Source organism: Schistocerca serialis, chromosome 9 (genome assembly GCF_023864345.2).
Source record: "Schistocerca serialis cubense isolate TAMUIC-IGC-003099 chromosome 9, iqSchSeri2.2, whole genome shotgun sequence".
Taxonomy (NCBI): domain Eukaryota; kingdom Metazoa; phylum Arthropoda; class Insecta; order Orthoptera; family Acrididae; genus Schistocerca; species Schistocerca serialis.
Genome location: NC_064646.1, coordinates 109,234,599 through 109,256,962, shown reverse-complemented (window position 1 = coordinate 109,256,962; position 22,364 = coordinate 109,234,599).

The following is a 22,364-nucleotide window of genomic DNA, read 5'->3' as shown; positions in this document are numbered from 1 at the left end:
GAAGTCCGCGTGTTAAGGAATAGCGACTTTTCACCGCATGCAATTAGAGAGGAAGATCGAATTACTCAGACTAAGATAGAAATATGAGAGGGGGCTTCTGCCACCTCCCAAAGAAACACATGTGTTACAGCGTTTCTGGAAATTCACCCCTTAAGGAAGTGCTATAGGGGATGAAAATTTTTAAGGAAATATTTCTTGAGATTAAAATCTTATGGGAATTGGTGTTTGACGTCTCGGTTAGATAGAAACACAGTAGGGTATGGCCTTCGTTAGCGCGAAAAGCTTAGAAGGTGTTGCAATTTGTGAACAACATAAAAAACCGATCAAATAAAAACAAAAAAAAATCACTTCAGGCCATACAGTCTGCGCCAGAGAAGCAGCCGACGCTAAGCTAGGTAGTTATAAAATTACTCTCATTTCCTAATTTGTTACTAAAGAAATTATTTTAACCTTCAGTTTTTTAATTCATTTACTCCTCTCAGTACAGTATGAAGCGACTTGGTTTGCGAAAATTCTAGGGATTAAACTAAACAGGAGAAGGAATGTCAACCTGTTGGAACGTTTCGCGGACGAATCGAGGCGCTTCCAATTATCAGGATTCCTGTCCCGTCTCTGACAAAAAAAGAGAAAGTCGTCGCCATGGGAACGCGCGCGTTGATATTAAACCGGAGGAGCGGGGCTACTACCTGTCTGCTGGTGGGACAGAGAGAGAGAGAGAGAGAGAGAGAGCGTACTATAGCAGCACTCTACCTGGCCGCGCGTACCCTGCTCCCTGGTGGGGCATGGCCGCTCCACTTGTTAAACTGCTGGCGCGCTTTCGTCCCACCACCCCCCTTTCGCCATCAGAGCGTGGGCGGCTGCCCGGGTGGCCAGCTGTTAAAATAAAGGGGGCGCGCGGCCGTCCCATTTTCAGAGCAAATAACGAGGGGTGCGTGGAGGCTGGGGGTTGGATCCCGCCTCACAGACGGGGCCGGCGCTGCCAGAGTGGTGATGGCAGCAGGAGGGAGGGAGGCGTCGGCCGCTTCCGCTATCAGATTGCACCAGACCAGATGTGTAGCCAGCTCTCCGGCACACATTTTTCCGTTTCGGACTGAAACTTCTCTTAGGCGCACTCCCACTTGCGACACATCGTGATGATCTGCCTTCTTGGTTTCGGGACCTAGGTTCCTAGCCGCCACCGATCGCTGTCTGACGTCTCTGCAGACTCTCGGCTTTTATGTAGACAGTTCGTTGACTGTAAACTTTGATATGCAGCTGGCGTCCAGCGTATATCGTGTCCAATATCCAAACGAATTAAAGGTAGAGCAGTGCGGGACTGAGCTAAATGTTTAATTCTGAATCAGTTCTTGTTTTAATTATTCTTTCCGAACCAAAACAGTTTCGGTAGTGAAATTATTTAATGTCCATGACGCGTTTCAACCTTTTGGGGCATCATCAGACCGTCTACAAAAACAAGAAACCAACCTATTATATACAAATGGAGGGAAGAGACATGGTCCTATCTCGCACAGATAAGCAGGCAACGTGAACTAAAAGTAATAAAAACTTACGTAAAAGTAGCTGGATACGTGACTCAACATATAAGGTAAAATGGACACCAAGATAATCGTATAGTATAATCAATCCGTCATGGAACATCTAAACCATGAAGTGGACCTAGTGAAAGGAGAGAAACAACCAGACTAACACCGAGAAAGTACAAATATGTGAGTGAAAAATATTCCACGGTACCTTGAGCACACGAGTCACGTATACATAACTGCGGTACGAGACGCAAACATCACAATGTCTGTATTGGCGCACTGTTTGCAGTGGTTGGCTCATACGCATTATATAATTACTAGTTTTACGCACTTTTGTTTTTCGAAAATGTGCCTTAAACAGTTCATGCGCTCCATCTGGGTTTTTATTACTTTTAGATCGCGTTGTTTGCGTAGGTTTCTTGTTTTTGTAGACAATATGATGATGTTCCAAAAGGGAAAAACGCTTCATGGACATTAAATAATTTCCCAACGGAGGCTGTTTTTGTTCTGAAACACTTTAAACTAGATGCTGTAACAGCCTTCTATGATGGATTGGAAAATTTTTTAATTATTCTTCTTTCTCGTTTGGCCATCCTCTGCGTTTGCATGTACGTATACACCAGGGGCGTTCAATACGTAGTCCACGACTTTTTTATTTTTATTTACTTATTCATTTTCCTTTGAGAGAGCAGTTTGGTTTATTCAGGGTTAAAATACACGATATTATTTCCCACTGTTTTGGAAAAAACCCTATTTACAGACTTTCAGACACCTCATTTAAAGTATCCCCAGCAGACGGCAAGTCGTCATAATGCCGAAGAGTGGACCACACCCCTCATTAATGCCTACTAATAGTCACTCGGATACCTTTGATTAAACATTAAGAAATGCAATGCTGTTTGTGTACCGAATTCAAAAGAACATTTTGCAGGTTGTGCCACTGCCGTTCAACTTCGAGGGAAGAGACGTCGGTTAGACCACGAACTAGAGCAACAACAGGTAAGGCTGCCAGAACATACGGGTTCGGTCAAATACTTATTTAAAAGCTGCATGTTTGATAATTTGTTTGGATGCGACTGCTCGGAGCGCACTTCATTGAAGCTGAATAAACCAGTGGCAGAAAATCTGTCTATGCTTTCCAAGACTATATAAACCGGTCGTGTGACGAATAAACAACATTTTATTGTTACTGGTAGCGGATGTTTTTCTACAACCCCATAAAGGAACAGTCACGGAGTTCGACAGCATCCACTATGGATTAAATTTTACTATATAATTTCTATGAGAATGCAAGCTTCCTCGGCGAGTCTCGTTGATAAAATCTTCTCGGATTGATATCCGAGTCAATGCGTCGTTCTCTGGCAACGTTTCAGCAAGTTTTTTACTTGCTATCTTCAGACTTCACCTAAAAATGGCAAATATATAGTTTCGTTCATTTCTCTTCTGTTTTCATTCAGAAATGTAGTTTTGGATCCACCTTTCATCCGTCCCCACTAATCCGCGCATCAGAATTGCCATATTCGTTCCAGAAATGGTTGGTATACATTTTTCCCCACTGTAACACGAAATCACGAACAATATTATATAGGTTACGTCTTGCGCATACACTTTGTGATCTTCCACAGCCATACAATGAATTTTTTGTATTACTGTCTAGTGAAATGGGCCCAAATGCTCGTCCTGTAGTGCTGTGAGTGCTTCTATTTGCAAGGCTCCTGCAGCCGCATTTAACCGCAGGAAATGTATCTGCAGTTGCGAATATGAACCACCTGCGACTGCATATTGAAATGACGACGATGAAAATTTGTGCCAGACCGAGAGTCCAACTCTGCCTTGCCGCTTCAAGTAAGTGGTCGCCTTAACCGCTTTCTTCATCGGAATACGAATCACGGCCAGAACCAAACTTCCACGTCTCGTTGTCCATGTGTCACACCCTCTTACGTATATTCCCGTGCAGGTAGGACATATTTAATGAGAGTCGAGGACCTGGTATTGGCGAATAAATATTAAATATCAGTGTCTGTGTTATTAAGATATTCAGTCTCACACACACTCACACAATGAATAGCACATTAACACACAGCAAAACCCATAGACACACACACACACACAAAAACACACACGTACACACACACCAACAAAGGAAAAAATATCAAACTAATCACACAATCTTGAACGAAAGAAGAAAGATAAATACACAACGACAGTTGGCAACACTACTCACTCTAAACATGTATATGTTGAACACACAATGAACTTTTTTTGTAATAAATATGGGTGGAAAAATGCCGGAAATCGGCCCACACACATGGGCTAGCAACAATGGATATCGTAACAACAAAATAAAGCACAATACACTTACAACTAATGCTTGATGCATTTATTGTATACACGAAAATAAACATGTGTTACAAGTCGCTGAAGACGGCTCCTAAAAATAAAAGAAGCGAGACGCGCTTGGAAAAAAGTAAGCTGTCTCTTTTCTAATTCATGTGGCTGTCCTCACACTGCCACAGTCTATTTTTGGATCGTACAGCTCGCTAAATGTGCTCTTTGGTAACTGCATTACTCAACATCCACTTTTCAAAACAATAAGAACAATTTCCTGAGTTTACTGATCACGAATGCTAATTTAGTCCGGTGAAACAAACACGACGCACGCCAAAACGGAAACAACATTCGCTACGGTCAAGGGTAATTTATGTGCACAGCGCTATCTTAGCTACAGATATAGTTCAATAAAATGGTAATGAACACTGAGGGACAACTGCACGTAGGAGGGCTGCGTGGATGAGGAATAGTCTGAGGTTTGGTCACGGTCCGCTGGTTGACAGTGCGATATTACTTTTTGCTCTGCTTTGGGCCCGCGATGTATTCCACCCCTTTCCTTCGGCCACGCGCCGCATTCGTCATTAGAAACTGTGAATCACCCCTTGCGCACAACATTTGCACCCCTCGAGACCGCACGCTGCCCGTGAGAACGTTTTCCTGCAGTTGAAAGGAAACAATTCGTCCACAGATTGGCTGTCCGTTGAATACGGGCGGCCACCACCAAGCAACAAACGGCCAATGTTATTTTAACCCTAAAAAGACACAGCCCAAGTTAGCGGAATACGGTCAGGTCTGAAGGATGTCACAGTCTGACAACTCTACAGGCTACGTGGTGAGAGGTGGAGCACCCCTATCGTATTAAAAGGTTCAAAATATCGAGACGAGGTTTTCGACAAATTGTAAGCGGAGCGTAATGATACTTTAACTGTTGATTAACAGCCGTAATACTGCTATAAACCGAAATTTCTAAGCCAATCTGATTTTAAACTGTATGGTAATGTCCATTCAGCCATACTGGAAGCCCCGTAAAAGACGAGCATTCATCACTTACAGTTAGTCCATAATAATGTGTGATGTTTTGGGGTAACTCACCAAGGAAGGGTTAGTTTTCCGAGTCCCAAGGTGAGTAACATGGATTATTTGTGAGTTTTATTCTGAACGTTCCGAAGAAGCCTGCTTCCCAGTATGTCGCCCCTCAATTAATTTACTCGGAAAATAGGAGATCTCTTTTTTTTCTAACTTGTAGCTCAGTTTATGGACTCAATTCCAGAAACAGGAATAATATACGAAATACTTAATGGCCTTTATTTTGGTCCAGAAATGTGCTCATTATCCACTAACACACTTTTAGTAACTTCACACCAGCCACAAAAATTTCGACTGTTAATGAAGTTCAATTTGAGACGAGGCTACAGGTTACACTGATGGCCGACTTCGTCCACTCATTCACGAGTACCTTAAACGAACCAATTGGTGTGCTTATTATCAATCACGTATGATTTGTCTTCCGCTCACTCTCACAAGGGGAGGCCGCCAATTGTGAAATTCAGATTCGATTCATACTGCGCATAATAAAAGCTCATGGCCAGAGGTGTAATGTGGCAAAGCACCAAGATGCACTTCTCAGCCGTTGTCGAGAAAATCGACAGTTAAAAGAAACCGTTGCGGTGAAATATTCTCTACGATTAATGATGTTCTACAGCATCGTGGCGCAGCGGTAAGCGCTCGGGTTCGTAATCCGAAGGTCGCCGGATCGAATCTGGCGCCATACAACTTTTTTTTATTATTAGTTTTTTGTAATTCAAATATATATATATATATATATATATATATATATATATATATATATATATATATATATATAAGGTGGATCGCTTTCCAATTGTACCGCCTCCATTTTTCCCTTTTTTTTTTTTTTAACAGGGTGTACCAAAGCTCTCCCGTCCGCACTGATTTTCGACGATGTTATAAGTTGCGCTAGGTACCGCATCTACCTTCTTTCGAAGTTAGCACGCAACTACACTGTTATGCGGCGGCTCGTTTTGGCCCATTCAACATCTGTCCTTCAAGTGTAACGAGCGAGTAACGGAGTTTATATTTCATACCTGCCACAGCAAATTTGTGTTCGTGGTGTCTCTATTCTAATTCGAACGTTTGACTTACGCTATACGTATTCGTTTCGGAATATCGTTTCTACGTCTTCCGTTAATTATACGTGGATAACATTATGAAGATAATTAATAACATTTGTGAAATACAACTTTGTTTGCGGAAAACACAATGATGTTCGAAGTCGCCAGTTTTTCCACGACAAACGACTTTCAACAACTTATTATATGCATAATTGTTGCAACTGATTGTCGGGAATTATATATATATATATATATATATATATATATATATATATATATATATATATATATATATTTGAATTACAAAAAACTAATAATAAAACAAAAAGTTGCATGGCACGAGATTCGATCCGGCGATCTTCGGATTACGAACCCGAGCGCTTACCGCTGCGCCACGACGCTGTAGAATATTTTTAATCGTAGAGAGTATTTCAGCGCAACGGTTTCTTTTAACTGTCGATTTTCTCGACAAGGGCTGAGAAGTGCATCTTGGTGCTTTGCCACATTACACCTCTGGCCATGAGCTTTTATTATGCGCAGTATGAATCGAATCTGAATTTCACAATTGGCGGCCTCCCCTTGTCAGTGCAATAATGGACTCGGTGTGAATAAGTTTTGGCTAAGGTTTATCTTATGCTCCACACTGCAGTGTATGTACATTTACATATTTATGAGACGCATAGCGATTAATAGTTAAATGAAAATATTCTTCAGATTTTATTTATTTATTTATCATTGTGCATCCCACATCATTGAGGATAATTACGGTTTCGATCTGTGGAAACAACATTACTGTATCTTATTTGAAGTATATGTATAAAATGTATTCTTTTATTATATGTTGTATTTCCTCACTATAAAGCTATGGTAGAAAACGTGTACCTAATCTAGTCAGATACATTGACATAACGCTTGTTAGTGTTTGCAACCACGTTTCTCACTCTATCATGCAAACTTTTGTACTTCACAAAACCACCCGTGACACTCCTAACACGTTGCCGGAAAATACATTTTAGATGTCTGCTTAGTGAGTCTTAACTACAGACTGATACTCCGAAAATACAATATAATTTTAGTTTACTTAACATTTTGGTGCACTCTTCAGTTTTTCGCCTTTCGCTCGTATATTATGTTGTGGGCTAGGTGGCAGGTTTCCAGATTTCTGTTTTCTTGATGAGGTTATGAGAGCTGTAGATTTCTTTTTTATTTCAGAGCAAATTAAAGGTTGTCGCGCAGTGTGTATCACACTGTTTTAGTTCAATGCACCACATCGTTAAATTCACAGCGCTGCACAAACATAATACCCTCAATTATACCAAAAGCAGGGTATATATCATGAATTTACCAAACAAGACGCACGTTTAACGTTATTCTTTACGGTGTAGAGGTCATCTAGCATCTAACCTAGAATATCTAGCTAAAGGAGTCAACAGCCCTTAGTCAGTTACACAAATTTTCCCAAAAGAATATCTTAAATTACAATTAACAACATTTTAAGGTCGTTTCATGTTCCTAATAAGATTCACATTCTGTAATCATTCTTTCTTGAAGCTACTTCGCTTCATTATTTGATTATGGTCGCGTTTTCAGTCTTTTCACACTCATTGTACTTATCTTTCTTACAAAACGATGTGTTGTTAATAATCCTCTATCTGCTGTCTACTATTGTGGTAATTTACCAACAAAAAATAATGAACAGTATAGAAAGTTATAAGTTCACGACTGTGCATATTGATGAAAACCTAGACTGGTAAAACCAAACATGAGACCTGCTGAAACGTTCAGGATCAGCTGCTTTTGTCACAAGAATAATTGTCAAATTTGGGGACATAGAATTTAGCAAGTTAACATATTTAGCGTATTTACATTCACTGATGTCTTAGAGGATTATATTCTGGTATAAAACTCCTCCGGGCATGGGTGTGTGTGTGTGTTTGTCCTTAGGATAATTTAGGTTAAGTAGTGTGTAAGCTTAGGGACTGATGACCTTAGCAGTTAAGTATCATAGGATTTCACACACATTTGAACATAAAACCCTACTAGGGCTGGAAATATTATTTGCACAAATACTTAATTAAAATCCGTATGTGAAGTCTACACATGTCAAACATGTGTATTTCTATTTAAACAATTGAGAATACTAACGACAGCCCAGTAGAACGATGTTTGGCTCATGACATTGGTTGTTAACAATCTATTATGGTTTGAGAGTGAGTGAAATATCGAACGCTAGAGTGCTGCACGGAAAAAGGACCTACACTTCTCTCTGGCGAATCAACTTCACACAGAAAGGAGTTCAATAATCTGCTATAAAACGCTTTAATAATCTGCCTAATGAAATAAAATGACTTACAGACAAATCAGGTGCTTTCAAATGTGGATTATAAAGTTGCATATCTTTAACAACACCTTCTATACTATAGAGGAACCTTGAACAGATATAATTACGCATTCACAAACCCACATAAGATGAAAGTGATCCTGATGCAATCCAGAACATGTCCGTAAAATACTGGAAACCAAATGCTGGACAAAAATCTGATAACTCTGCACCTTATATTTTAACATGAAATTCACTATATGCCTTGTACATTAGTTTTTAAATTTCCAAATGACTATAATAAAAACTGCACAGGCTGAATTAGTTATTCCACTATGAGTATAATGCTGATGCAGCTATCTGCGTATAGAAGAAGTTTTATAATACTTATTCTGTCAATCAAGTTCTCAGATATGCATTTTAAATGCCCTCTTCAAAGAAATATGAATCGAAACCTCCTGCATGTGCTATATAACAAAAGAGTCAGAAGAAGCCTAAGATTACAGCCATTCTCTTAGACATTTAATTATTTATCCCACATAAATTTTAGTTTTAACACTTGCATTAAACAAAGCAAACAATGCTCCACAATACGCGTTACTCAACTCCATCGTTAACATATATTTGTACGATGGCGAGCTGAAAAGTGCTGCCTGTGAATTTTTCTTCCGTAACAGCTCTTAAGGCCTTTCAAATAAAACAGGCGTTATTAACATTTTACGTCTTTGTTATTAATGTCTACATATTTATATCTCAATATAGTCAGCCTCGCGACGAACATATTTCTCCCAACGAGAGACTACTTTGTTTATTATGTCGCTAAGGAACGTTTCACTTTGTTGACGGAGCCTCAACCTCATCTGTGCATGCACCGCTTCATCACTACCAAAGTGAAGTCCTCTAATGCGTTCTAAAAGTCTTGGAAACAGTTGGAAATCGTATGGGGCCAAGTCGAGACTTTATGAAGTGTGATCGATGACAGTGAAACCAAGGTGTTGGATTGTTGCAGATGTCGCTACAATTCGGAACCGACTGTAGCGGTTGGGCTGCAAATATGTAGACACGAAGAACGAAGATGCAGAATGTTAAAAACGTTCTTTTTATTTTTTTAAAAGTTAAAAATTTTCACATGAAACTTCGGAGGCACTACTTTTTAGCATGCTCGTGTATAATAGTAGCACACTGACCACTGTACTGCGTAGCCCATTTTCAGCAAACGGACAAACAAACAAAAATTAATTACATCAATGCAGGTACTCCAATGATATTGTGAGCTGGAAATGAAAATTTTCACAGGAATGTCTAAAAATTATGATAACAATTATGGGACTTTTTTCACATACTTTAGCAGATCGTTACAAAGCTAACAAACTTCATACTGCCGAACTTGTCTTTTCCAGACATTACGATTGCCGGTAAAAAGTATACGATTCCATCTAAGAAAGAAAATTACATACTTGCTTTAATATCTTCATTGATACTGGAATTGATAGTTTCAACCATGCAACACAATTACGTATCATCACCTTCCGAAGAACCTCGTTTCAATGTCAAGAACTGTTCTCGAAATGGGATTGGTCTTGTGTTTTAAGACACTGCACCAGTACATGGGGAACACGCGTTGAAACTACTTTACTTAAAAGTCTTAAGGGAAGAGCAGCAGATATGGTATGTTCTAAGTGTTGTAGATACCGATTTTAGCTTTTTAATTTAGAAAAAGGGAGTAATTAAATCGAATAAGTACCATCTGACATATCACTGATAGAGACACAAAGAGTGATATTCTGTTTGCGGTCCATATACATAAAATGTTGGACCAGTATATATTCCCGTAAAATAACGTAATGTTAACAATCGGTAGTTTTGCAACAACATCTAAAAAAAGGAAAGCTATATGAAATCTTGTTATAATATAATACTATATGTTTCCTTTCATTACTTCTCCGACCATGAAGTGCGTACTGGCAGATATCGTAGAACTATGTTATTTTATATTCTAAAGAGTTAATATTTTTTAGATTCTCTTCGGCCGAGGAATACTTTTTCAAGGAAATATTTTATACATTCGTAGTACTCACATTACATTCGTAAGTACTTCTTTCATAGACTGCCATGCTTATTACTAATCTCATGTATGCTGAATGTTGTTGACAGGCATCACACAGAGTTTTATAAGATCATTTTATCTTCTAATGGAAAGAGGACTGAAATTAATTACAATCTAACACAAAAAAAGTTTTGTTAATACAAGATTTTGGAAGTTTTCAGACACCATGCAATGACATTTGACTTTCAAAACTTCATATAAAATTAAGTTAGAGCAGACATGTTAGACAAAATGTAATGCCCCATATTCAAAAACAGAAAGTTGTTTTTACATATAAGCACAAGCGGAATATGTGCACAATGTTAGTACTATATTGCAATACCTGTGTTCAGAAATACAAAACAATGTTATGCATGTCCAAGGAACACTACAGCGCTACTTCAGAACAACACAATTACTGCAATATCGTATTTACCTGCCGACATAGGACAATCTACTTTCAATTAAGGTGTCTCACCTGTATGGGAACATACATAATGGATGTACGACAGCTGGTTGTTCAAAATGTGTGTGAATTCCTAAGAGACCAAACTGCTGAGGTCATCGGTCCCTAGACTTACACACTACTTAAATTAACTTATGCTAAGAACAACACATACACCCCTGGCCGAGGGAGGACTCGAGCTTCCGACGCGAGGAGCCACGCAAAACGTGACATGGCGTTTCTAACCGGGCGGCCGTTACGCGTGGCAGCAAGTTGTAGATATATGGTTAATGACACGTGGAGGTTGGGGTCTGGCTGGGCCACGTTCTCGGATAGCCTAATCGTAAGGAAACCGCTCGTGATAAGCAGGAAATCCGGGTTCGAGTCACTTTCCGGCACAAATTATCACTATCGCCATTCCATTATACAGCTGATGGTTATCCACATTGGCAACTGTGAATACATTGCAGGAATAATAGTACATTAACATAGAGGAAATCAATTGTAAATTTCCGACAGTGCATTTCCACTATACACTGATCAGCCAGAACATTACGACCAACTACTAATAGCCTGTAAGTCCACATCTGACACGGTTAGCAGAGCCGAAACGTCGTGACGTGGAGGTAGTGAGGCTTGATAGGTCACTGGAGACACTTGGCATGACATCTGCACACTCAAGTCACATAACTCCCATAAATTCCAAGGTAGGGGCGATTAGCTTTGACGCCACTTTCAATCACATCCCAGATGCGTTCCATCGGGCTCAGACCAGGGGCCAGGACATTAATTGGAACTCACCTGTATGTTCCTTGAACCACTCCATCACACACCTGGTCATGGGAATGACACATTGTCTTGTTGAAAAATGCAACTGCCGTCCGGAAATATGATGCTCCTGAAGAGGGGTACGTGGTCTGTAACGAGTGTACGATACTTCTTGGCCGTCATGGTGCCTTGCACGAGCTCCACTGGGTCCATGCATGCTCACGTGAATGTTTCTCACATCATAATGAAGCCGCTGCCAGCTTGTCTCAGTCCCGCAGTACAGGTGTCAAGCAGATGTTCTCCTGGAAGATGACGGATTCACGCCCTCCCAACGACATGATGAAAACTGTATCGGGAATCGTCAGACGGTGCAATCCTCTGCCTCTGCGCGAAAGTGTAATGCCAATGGTCACGAGCCCATTTCGGTTGTAATTGCCGATGTCATGGTGCTAACATTTTTACGTGCATTGTTCGTCGGTTGTGGAGGCCCATCATCATGAGTATTCGCTGCACTGTGTATTCAGACACACTTGTACTCTACCCAGAATTGAAGTCTGGTGTTTGTTCCGTCACAGATCACCACCTGTCTTCTTTTAGCAGTCTCCCCAGCCTACGACGTCTGACATCTCTAAAGAGGGGTGGCCCCCCTCCCCGTGATGTCTGGAAGTTGTTTCACCTTGATTCAGCCACGTGTTGAGGACGCTCACCACAGCAGTCCTCGAACACCGGAGAAGTCGTCCAGTTTCCGAAATACTCATGCCGAGCCTCCAGGCCATCATAACGTGCTCTCGGTCGAACTACCCTATTCTATACCGTGACAGCATGCTCGCTGATACAACATGCACCGTGCGTGTGTCTGAACTAACAGTCATTCCTCGCCAGGTGACGCTGCTATCGCCTGAACGGGTTTTAACCGACAGTAGTTCGGTGGTCACGATGTTCTGAATTCTTTTGCAATTAAACAGTCATCAATAGCTTTATTATTTCAATAAATGAATGTTATCGATAATGTTTCAGAATTTAGAAAGATCAGTTTGTTAGAGTTTCAGGCAGTAAAAGAGTATTGCTCATGGCACTTATTCATTCATTTATGACTTTATTAGAACACCATCTTCGGTAATTCAGTCATCTCCAGCGGTATCTCGCTACAAATACCGCCCTTCGATTTGTGTTTTCGTGCACTAATCGAAGCGTTAGGGTTGCAGATGCCAGCCAGCCAGCCAGCAGCGGTTCAGCCAGCCAGCCTGCCAGCAGCGGTCCAGTCGAGCAGCAGTGGTCCAGCCGAGCAGCAGCAGCAGCAGCAGCAGCGGTCACAGCAATCCAGCCACCCAGCCAGCAGCAGCAGCAGCGGTCACAGCAATCCAGCCAGCCAGCCAGCAGCAGCGGTCCTGCCAGCAGCAGCGGTCCAGCCTGCGGCGGCAGCAGTGGCAGCGGCAGCAGCAGCTGCGGTGTTCCTGCCAGCAGTCGCCAGCGCCAGCAGCGTGGGGCTTCGGCGTCCTTCTTCGTCCGTCTTCGTCCATCTTCGTCTGGCCCCGGTTTTCCTCTCTCGTTTTCCGTCCTGTACCGAATTAGTTTCTACCTGTCGTCCTTTCAGGCCCCACCACTACTGCCACTATTACCACCACTGCCATAGTTTACACTTCGCCCTCCGCCGCCACCACCACCATTACATGGTGTGCCCAGTCGCTCCCCCCCTCTCCCAATCCCTCCTCTTCTAAATCTCCCTTCACCCTCGCACTTTGTCGCCCCCTCCCCAGCTCCTTCCTACCGCTCCTCTACCTCTGATCCCTTCCCCCCTCTCCCCCAGCCTGTCACTGCAGCTCCAGCTAGGGTGGTGGCCCCTTGGGCCACTGCCCATACCCCGCTCTCCCCATCGCCGTCACCGTCACCATCATCGCCGTCGCTGTCACCTTCACCAACGCCATCTCCGGCGCCAACTACTGCGTCCACGCTGGGACCTGCCGCTTCCCACCACCTCCCTGTAGCTCCTGCACCTCATGTCAACACCAACCCTTCCGCCGCCCTTAAACGCCCTAGTGGCACCCCCACCTCCTCCGCTCCCAAGAAGGCCCTGCCCCGTCCTCCTTCCCCACCAGGATGCCATGGATGTCTCCCCGCCTGGCCCTGCTCCCTCCACCTCCTCCTCCCCCCCTCTTCATACAAATACCTCCTCTCCCATCCTGATCCTTCCCTTCTCAAGCCCCGGAACCTCTCTCTCCTCCTCCACCAACACTTCCCTGGTGCCCCCATCTCACTCCTCACACCCAGATGGGAGTTCTCATCTCCTCCCCCAGTCCCACCCTCCATACTGACATCCTCTCCTGCCTCCCCATCACCCAGTTTGGCCCCAACACCTCTCTCGCCCCTGTTCCTTCCCAACTCCTAACTGCCAACCCCAACCCCCACATTGCCTGCAGACCCTCACTGGCGTAATCACTCGGCTTAGTCCGACGATCCCAGAGGAGGAGGTGTTGGTGGAGCTCAAGGCGCATTCCTCGCTGGAGGTGCAGTCGGTCTGCCGCATTTTTAACTCCGCCAGCCCCACCTGTCTTATGTAGGTTTTCTCAGAGGACGCCCCCTATTGACCTTCTCCTGAACGAGGGTGCTCTCCTCTTCAACCAGCAATATAAGGTCGACCCCTCCCATACCCCTCCTCAATCCCATAGCTGTCAGAGGTGTCTGCGCTATAACGCACACCCAACAGCTGAGTGGCGCAAGGCCCCCAACGGCCTGCATTGTAAGCAAGCACACTCCCTCCGGCAGTGCCCTAACCTTCTGTCCCCTCCCTCCTGTAATACTTGCAACCTCCCTCATCCCACCTACTCCCAAAAATGTAAAGCCTGAACCCCTCTGACCACTCCTGAACTCACTGTCCCTGTCCGCACTCTGGATGCCCCCACCCCTCCTGGCAGTTCCCTTCTTCCCCCCCCCCCCCCCCACTGCTGAGGACATCATCAGGTTCCTCACCATTCTCCTACAAAACGTCCACCCCTTTGAGTGCCCTCACACCCTCCAACAGGTCTCGCTCACCACCCGTTCCGTCTTCCACCTAAAAATGTATGCCCCATACTCCCACAATCAGGCCCATTTCACCTTCTCCCATCTCAACCCCCTCGTCTAAATCCCTGTCATAGCGCGACAGCACCGTATCCTGTTCAACAACATCTGTTCCCTTCCTGCCAACAAGAACCTCTTCATGCACACCCTTGCAACCCACTGCATGGATGCCTTCCTCCTCAATGAAACCTTCCTCCAACCCCAATACACCATCCGCACTTCGCCTTACCTTCTCCTCTGCTCTGATAATCCCTTCCCGATAGTGTGTGACAGAGTTGCCATTTGTCACCACCGCCAGATACCGGTTCGGCTCCAACCGCTCCTTTCCGACCCTACCAAACACTCAATCTCTTCTTCCCCGGCCGTACCATCACCTGCGCCACCATCTATGTCCGCCCTAAAGCCCCTATTTCTTTCAACTTCCTCTCCCACACTGATCATACCTTCTCCTCCTACATGATCGCCGCCAACCTTAACATCCACAGTCGTTCCACCACCCAGTTACGGCGGTGGCATCGGTTCCTCTCCACCCTCCAAGGCGACCTTGTCCCCATTCCCTAGCTCACCCACCCCGAATTCACTCCTGATGTCATCCCCTCCTCCCCCAACCTCCTTGGCTGCATAGTGGTGGATGTCCTGGACCCCATTGGTAGCGACCATCTCCCTATCCTCCTCACCGTTTCAGATGGTCGTCGCTCCCGCCCCGACCCTCGTAATGACCCTCCCCTGACATACGTCCATGATTATTCCTGTGCCGACTGGAATGCCTACTGGGATGCCCTCTCCACCCAGATCGATCGCCACCCATTCACCCACCACCACCCTGCTGATATTACCCATGCTACCTCCTTTCTCCAGCAGACGTTGTCTGAGGATGTGGAGGCCCACATCCCTAATGTCGCCATCCACCCCTACCGTCCTACTTTACTCCCACGGGCCGTCCTCCTCCTCCATGAATCCTACTGTCTCTACTGTGTCTTCCTCCACACGTGTAACCCGGACACACTACAACGCCACCGGCAACTCCAGCGACACATCCGAAACTTGCTCGCAGCTAAGAAACGCCGGGACTGGCGACAGACATGCACCCGTTTAAATGCAACCCTTCCCATAAACTCGTCCAAGTTCTGGTCAGCCTTCTGTTGTCTTACTGGAACTAAACCCTCCCCCTACTATCCTCTTCTCCATGATAATCAACCCTTCCCTGTCACCCTTAGTAAGGCGAATCATTTTTCCTCCTACCTCTCAGATGTCTTTTCCATCCCTGACTATCCCCAGTTCGATTACTCCCTCTTCCCAGATGTCTGCTATCGAACTGACACCTCCGTTCCCCCCCCCCTCCCCTCGCACCTGGTTTCCAGTACTTGGACAACATGGCACACACAGAACTCAATGCCCCTATCACTACACAGGATCTCATTGCTACACTCTGCACAAAACGCAGCACCTCTCCTGGTCACGATCGTGTCACCTACCGCCATTTCTCTGAAGCTCCTGTCTCTTTCCTCTCCACCCTGGCCAGGCTCTACAATGTAGTCCTGTCCACCTGCTACTACCCCGACCTGTGGAAAACCTCCCATATCCTGATGTTCCTTAAACCCAGTAAACCGCCATCCGCCATCTCCTCCTACCATCCCATCAGCCTTACCTCGGTCTTCAGCAATGTCTTGGAATCCATCCTCACCCGCCGCATCCACCAGCATCTTCACCAGCATTCCCTCCATCCCGTTACCCAATGCGGCTTTTGGCCGTCCTTCTCTTCCGATGACTTTCTCCTTCACATCACCCATCTCCTTTCTGAACAGCTAAATTCCCATCGCTCCGCTATCTTCCTCTCCCTGGACCTCGAAAGTGCCTATGACCATGTATGGCATTCCGGTCTCCTCTTCAAGCTCCAAACCTTCGCCCTTCCTAATAAGTACGACTGTCTGATCTGCTCCTTTCTCCCCCAATGTCCTTCCTATGTCACCATCCATATCATGGATTCCTACACCTTTCTTCCCTCCGCTGGTGTGCCCGAAGGCTCCGTCCTCTCCCCCCTTCTGTACCTTTTGTATATGGCGGACATGCCACTGCCGTCACCCCCTGTCCACCTACTCCAGTTTGCCGATGACGCCGCCTTCTTTGCACTTGCCCCCACCCTGCAGCATTCCCAACACCTTCTCCAATCCCATCTTCACCAGTTCACTGCTTGGTGCAACCAGTGGTTGCTTAAGGTCAATCCCTCCAAAACCCAGATGATCATTGTAGGCAAAACCATCCCTTCCTTCCGCCTCCACTATTTCTGTCTAACCACCTATGGCCGTCCTATCACCCTCACCCCCACCCTTAAGTACCTTGGTGTCACCCTCGACCGTCGCCTCTCTTGGATACCCCGTCTCCGGACAATCCAAGACAAGCCAAGGCACACTCCCGACTCTGTCTCCTCAAGCTCCTTTCTGGCCGTACGTGGGGTCTGGACCCCTCCACCATCCTCCACTCCTATAAATCCCTCATCCGCCCTATCCTCTCTTACGCCCATCCTGTCTGGATCTCCGCCTCCCCTACCTTTTACAAATCCCTTCAGATCCTTGAATGCCATGCTCTCCGCCTCACCTATCACATCCGTCTCCCCTCCCCCACACGGATCCTATACGACCTCATTCTGTTCCCCCACCTCCTCCTTTTCCTTGAAAGGATACGGATCCTCTACACCTCCTGTAAACTCGATCCTCCTCTCCTGCTTGTCTCCCTCATCCTCTCACACCTCCGCCCGCTGCCACGCCTGTATTCCCATATCCCACCTGTTCTCCATCTCTCCACCCTCCTTACCCTCTCCCAAAGTGGCTTCTGCCGGCTCCCCCTCCCTGATGATGCCCTCCTCCCTTCCATCTACCCCTCCTACCAACTTTGATCCTCCCTCCTTCCTGTGTTTGTTCCTTTGGGCACCCTCCCTCCCTTCTCTCCCCCTTCCCTCCCTCCTCCCTTTCTCCCCACTCCTCGCCCGGGCTTCCCCTCCCCATCTCTCTGCTCCTCCTCCCATATCCTCTGCCTTTGGCATCTAAGTTCTCCCCTCTACCCCCCCCCAACCCTTCTTCCCCTCTTGGCAGGTCCCCGAATTCGCACACATTACGTGGACATTCGCGCGCTGGAGATCATCGCCATCCGTGTCTCGTGTGTGCCGTCGTGTTTTGTGTTCAGTGTTCACCGTCACGCTCCATCATTCACGTGTACCATCAATGTCATCAGTGCTTGTGCGTCACGTCAACAGTTTGTAGTGTGGATTGTCATCGAGTGTGAACGGCTTCATGTTTTTTATGTTCATGTGTCTACTGTTTTTTCCCCGCCGTTTTATTCCAACTTATGTGTCTTCTCTGTTTTACCATTGTAATATCTTGGGCTGAAGAGCGGCGTAATGTGCTGCTGCCTGCCTACCTGTTTTTTATACGGGTATTAAAATCACACTAAAGAAAAAAAAGTAATTCAGTATCTTACAGTTCTAAACCTAATGTTTATCACCTCTATACAAAACTGCCAACAGCCTTGTCACAGTGGTAACACCGGCTCCTGTCAGAGCATCGAAGATAATTGCTGTCAGGCTGGACTAACAAGCACTTGGATAGGTTGAATGAAGATTATTGTTAATGAAGTAAAGATCCACGCAGTGGACACGAAGTGAAAAAGCTACTCCTTATGTTTCTGATCTAGAGTGCCTTAAACATGCAAAGTAACTGTTAATCATAACTCAGGGAGAAGTTGTAGTCTAATTCACAATCGATTTATTGATCTTAAACATGACAAAACAACAAAATTATAAAAGAAACATCAAACAAAAAATATTTATTTAACAAAAGCCTTACTAAAATGGGATCTATGGTCGACAAAGTGATCTGCTGGGGATCGCCACACGACACTAACCAGAACACTACTTGCTCTATCTCACTTCATACACGTGAATCCAGGTTATGGCATCAAACTACGCCACCACCAAGCATCTTTATTCTACCATACAAAAAAAAGGAAAAGTATGGTTCGAAAGAACATGGTGCTGACAAATAGATATTACAGCCCTACATTGCAGCAGCGAATAAATTACCATGCTACTGGTCAAGGTGGCGCACCACAATGCATTCGGAGACTGAAGTCATGGTTGGCGGAAATCTGTTATTAAATGCGCATTCCCAAAAAATGCAAGTACGCAGTTTCGCGTTTGGTTAATTCAGAACGCAGGTACTTCCCGATGAGCCTCTAAAAGCGTGATGGATTCCAGTGTGCAGATGGACCCGTTTGCTGGTCTGCCAAACCAATTTTACTCCGTGCCATGACTGTCCGTATCAGAATATGCCAAATTTTTAGACGGCCAACTCAAGACAAATCAGTATATGCACGCATCACTTGTTGTGACCCTGATGATATAAGCAGTGCCTCTGACGGTTCAGAAGGTGACTGCCACAGGCACTAGGTCGCACACTAGAGAAGGACACAAGTCTCACCATTTAGGTAGAGACCTGCAGGTCTTTTCTAGCGAAGCGCCAGTACAAGAGTGCCAATATGCCTTTCTCTGTGTTTCCTCCTCAGCTCGATTCCAAAAGCACATTTCCCATTTTTTACTTCCCCTGCTTTCGCACAATTCAATCAGAAGCTGGAGCCCAGAATTCTAAGCTCGAAGAATGGTCTTTGCACTGCAAACCGATTTGACCAATCAGAGACTTTAAAGTTAATTGGCAGAAAACAGAAAAAGATTCAACTTCGCGGCCTCTTGCCAACACGTTTTCTGTGTCTTTTGCTAACACAATACAAAGTGGAAGCACATCCGTCCATAAACAGCTTGTTATCTTCCCTGTTGCGTCCATTTCAAAGTTTGCAAGGAACGGCCTTAAACACCCAAGCAGCTTTGTGCATTGACAAAACCTGTTTTGAAACAGAGTCTGGAGGTCTGGGCACCAGTTTCCCTGACCCACAGACATCTGCAGAACGTTTACATTTCTTTTGGCGGCTTGCTCGCTAAAAAGGCCTACAATGCACTGTCAGCTCCTTTTCGGCGCTAGGTGATATACCTGGATGTCTGCCCCCGTCTGGCGCCAAGCTAATGTGTTTTGCACAATGCCACTGCTGCACACGGCTGTCTGGAAATGTCTCCTCATCGTTCCCCCGAGAAAACGCACTTTCTCATCCCACCAACGCCGTGCTTTTACTGCAGTTGTTTAAGTTGGCACCCTGTTCCTTTTAACGTAAGTAAAGCTTACCGTATTTCTTTCCCTAGATCACGCAAACAAGACCATAAACTGCTGCCCACCATTTCATCACAATGTATGAAGTCAAATCGCCGTAGATCGTATTCCGTACACCAAATCAGAAGTGAGAGTGCCCTGCAATCTCTCAGAGTGCCGGCCACTTTGGCCAAGCGGTTCTAGGCCCTTCAGTCCGGAACTGTGCTGCTGATACGGTCACAGGTTCGAATCGTGCCTCGGACATGGATGTGTGTGCTGTCCTTAGGTAAATAGTTCTAAGTCTTGGGGACTGATGACCTCAGATGTTAAGTCCTATAGTGCTCAGAGCCATTTGAACCATTTGGCCATCTGGTCTGCCGAGCGTTGTTGGCAATCTGGGTGCACTCAGCCCTTGTGAGGCAAACTGAGGAGCTACTCGATTGAGAAATAGAGGCTCTGGTCTCTTAAACTGACATACGGCCGGGAGAGCGGTGTGCTGAGCAGATACCTCTCCATATCCCCATCCAGTGACGGCTTCGGGCTGAGGATAACTCGGTGACCGGTCGGTACCACTGGGCATTCACGTCCTGTTCGGGCAGAGATTAGTTTAGCTTTTCTACACAAAATTGGCTTCCACACAAGTAATTGCTGACTTCATTATAACAAGTTCATTCATTCAAGAACAAACTGTCCGCTTTAGGACTAGAGACCATGTTTTCATTATTTCATTAGCATTTCACTGAAATACGTATAGTTATACGTCACTATTTCGGTAAAATTATAAGTAACGGTTTTTTAAATTACGTATTCACTAAGATAGTATAAAAAACTGCGGTCCTGGTGATTTTTTGTACGCTTTCCCATGTCGGTTTGCTCAAAGTACAGTGGAACTGCCTTATCAGTTATGAAGGACACGCATTCACGGTGAAATTAAGATGAACTAAGTGGGAGGCTCGCAGGTTTCACAGGCTCGGTGCTTGCGGAAATCTCTTTTGTTCCATCGTGAGAACTGCTGCGCCTGCTACGTCACTCAAAGATCGCGGTTGCGGACTAAATCGTCCGCTCACCTTTTCTATGCATTACGGGCCTGTATAAATTTCATCCTTCCTCTCGGCTGGTACCCCGCTCTGCCCCCTTTTATTCATGAGTAAACTTGCCGATCATAAATTCCAGGCGGGAGGTTAGTTGTTCTTGGGAGCCGCTGGATGTGTTTTATCGCCCGCCATGGGCCGGGCCCTTAGCTCAGCGCGGCTCTGCCGTGGCGGCCGCCCTCCACTCCCACGGGGCCACCGTCGGCTGCTGGGGGCTCAGCGCGGCACACCTGTTGGTAGTGCTGAGGTATCACCACCGTCCATTCTCCCCTAGCCTCCTCCTCTCCCCAGGTTCCAGCACACCAGCCACACCGCCACTTGAAAGTGAAATATAATTGTGAAAATTTGGAGATAATTCGATTTATAGGGCAGGTAAAAGAACTCCTGTAATGAAAAACTGCCTGTTGGCTTCTGTCTCGGGTTCTTGTTTGATTATTTTTCTTCCGTTTATCGAGCACAAGTGGTTGGCATTATCCAAGCTTCACTCTCCATTGCTGGTTGTGGCCTGGAGTGGAGCTCGCGGCCGCACGTTATATGTACCTGGCGCGCCAACGTCCAACTTTTCCGTGGACACTTCCCCTGTGATTCAACCCTTGTAGCCAGCAAAACAGTCGTTCCTTGCAGCACGAAAATCCATAATCCGCTCACCCTGAGGCTTCCTCCTTTCATGTTGAAACTACGGTCATCTTTGTGTATTTCTTTAGCTTCTCTGAGGAAACGTATGCGATAGCTCTTCTCTACTGCAAAATCTTTTGTCGGTAAAGTTCACTATGTGGTCGGTACACACAGCGCGAGCTCTGCCACTGCCGATTTATCCATCTGCCCCAGCCTGCAATGCCGCTTGTATTCCGTGATCCTGGTGCTGACTGATAGTCCAGTCATTCCAAGATAGAGTTTGCCGCATGTACATGGTAGGCAGTATATTTCCGATATTGCAAGTTTGTCCGTTTTCTTCCTTTGTCGACCTGAGAGACACTTGTCTGCGTTACTAGTTATGAATCGTGCCTCTTTTATGGCTCGAATGGTGATTTTGCAGTTTGTGCAGGTACAGGTTTGTGTGTATCGGTTTTCGATACACGCTGTGTCCCATGTTTTCACCATCTCGCGTGACCAACACATGTAGAAAGGATAGCTATTGGTCCTATTCCACCTCGACGGTAAATTTTATGTTGACACGGAGGCTGTTCAGGTGTCTTAGGAAGTCGCCGAGCTGTTCCTCACCAAGGCTCCTCACAAGAAAGATATCATGAACATACTATACCACACTTCACGTTTACTAGGTGCGAAGTCCGTTGCCTGAGCTTCGAAATGTTCCAAGAAGAAGATGGCCACCACTGGATTAAATGGACTACCCACTAGGACACCTTACAGCTGTTCGTAGAAGTCTTCATTCCACGTGAAATAGCTCGTGGTGAGACACGC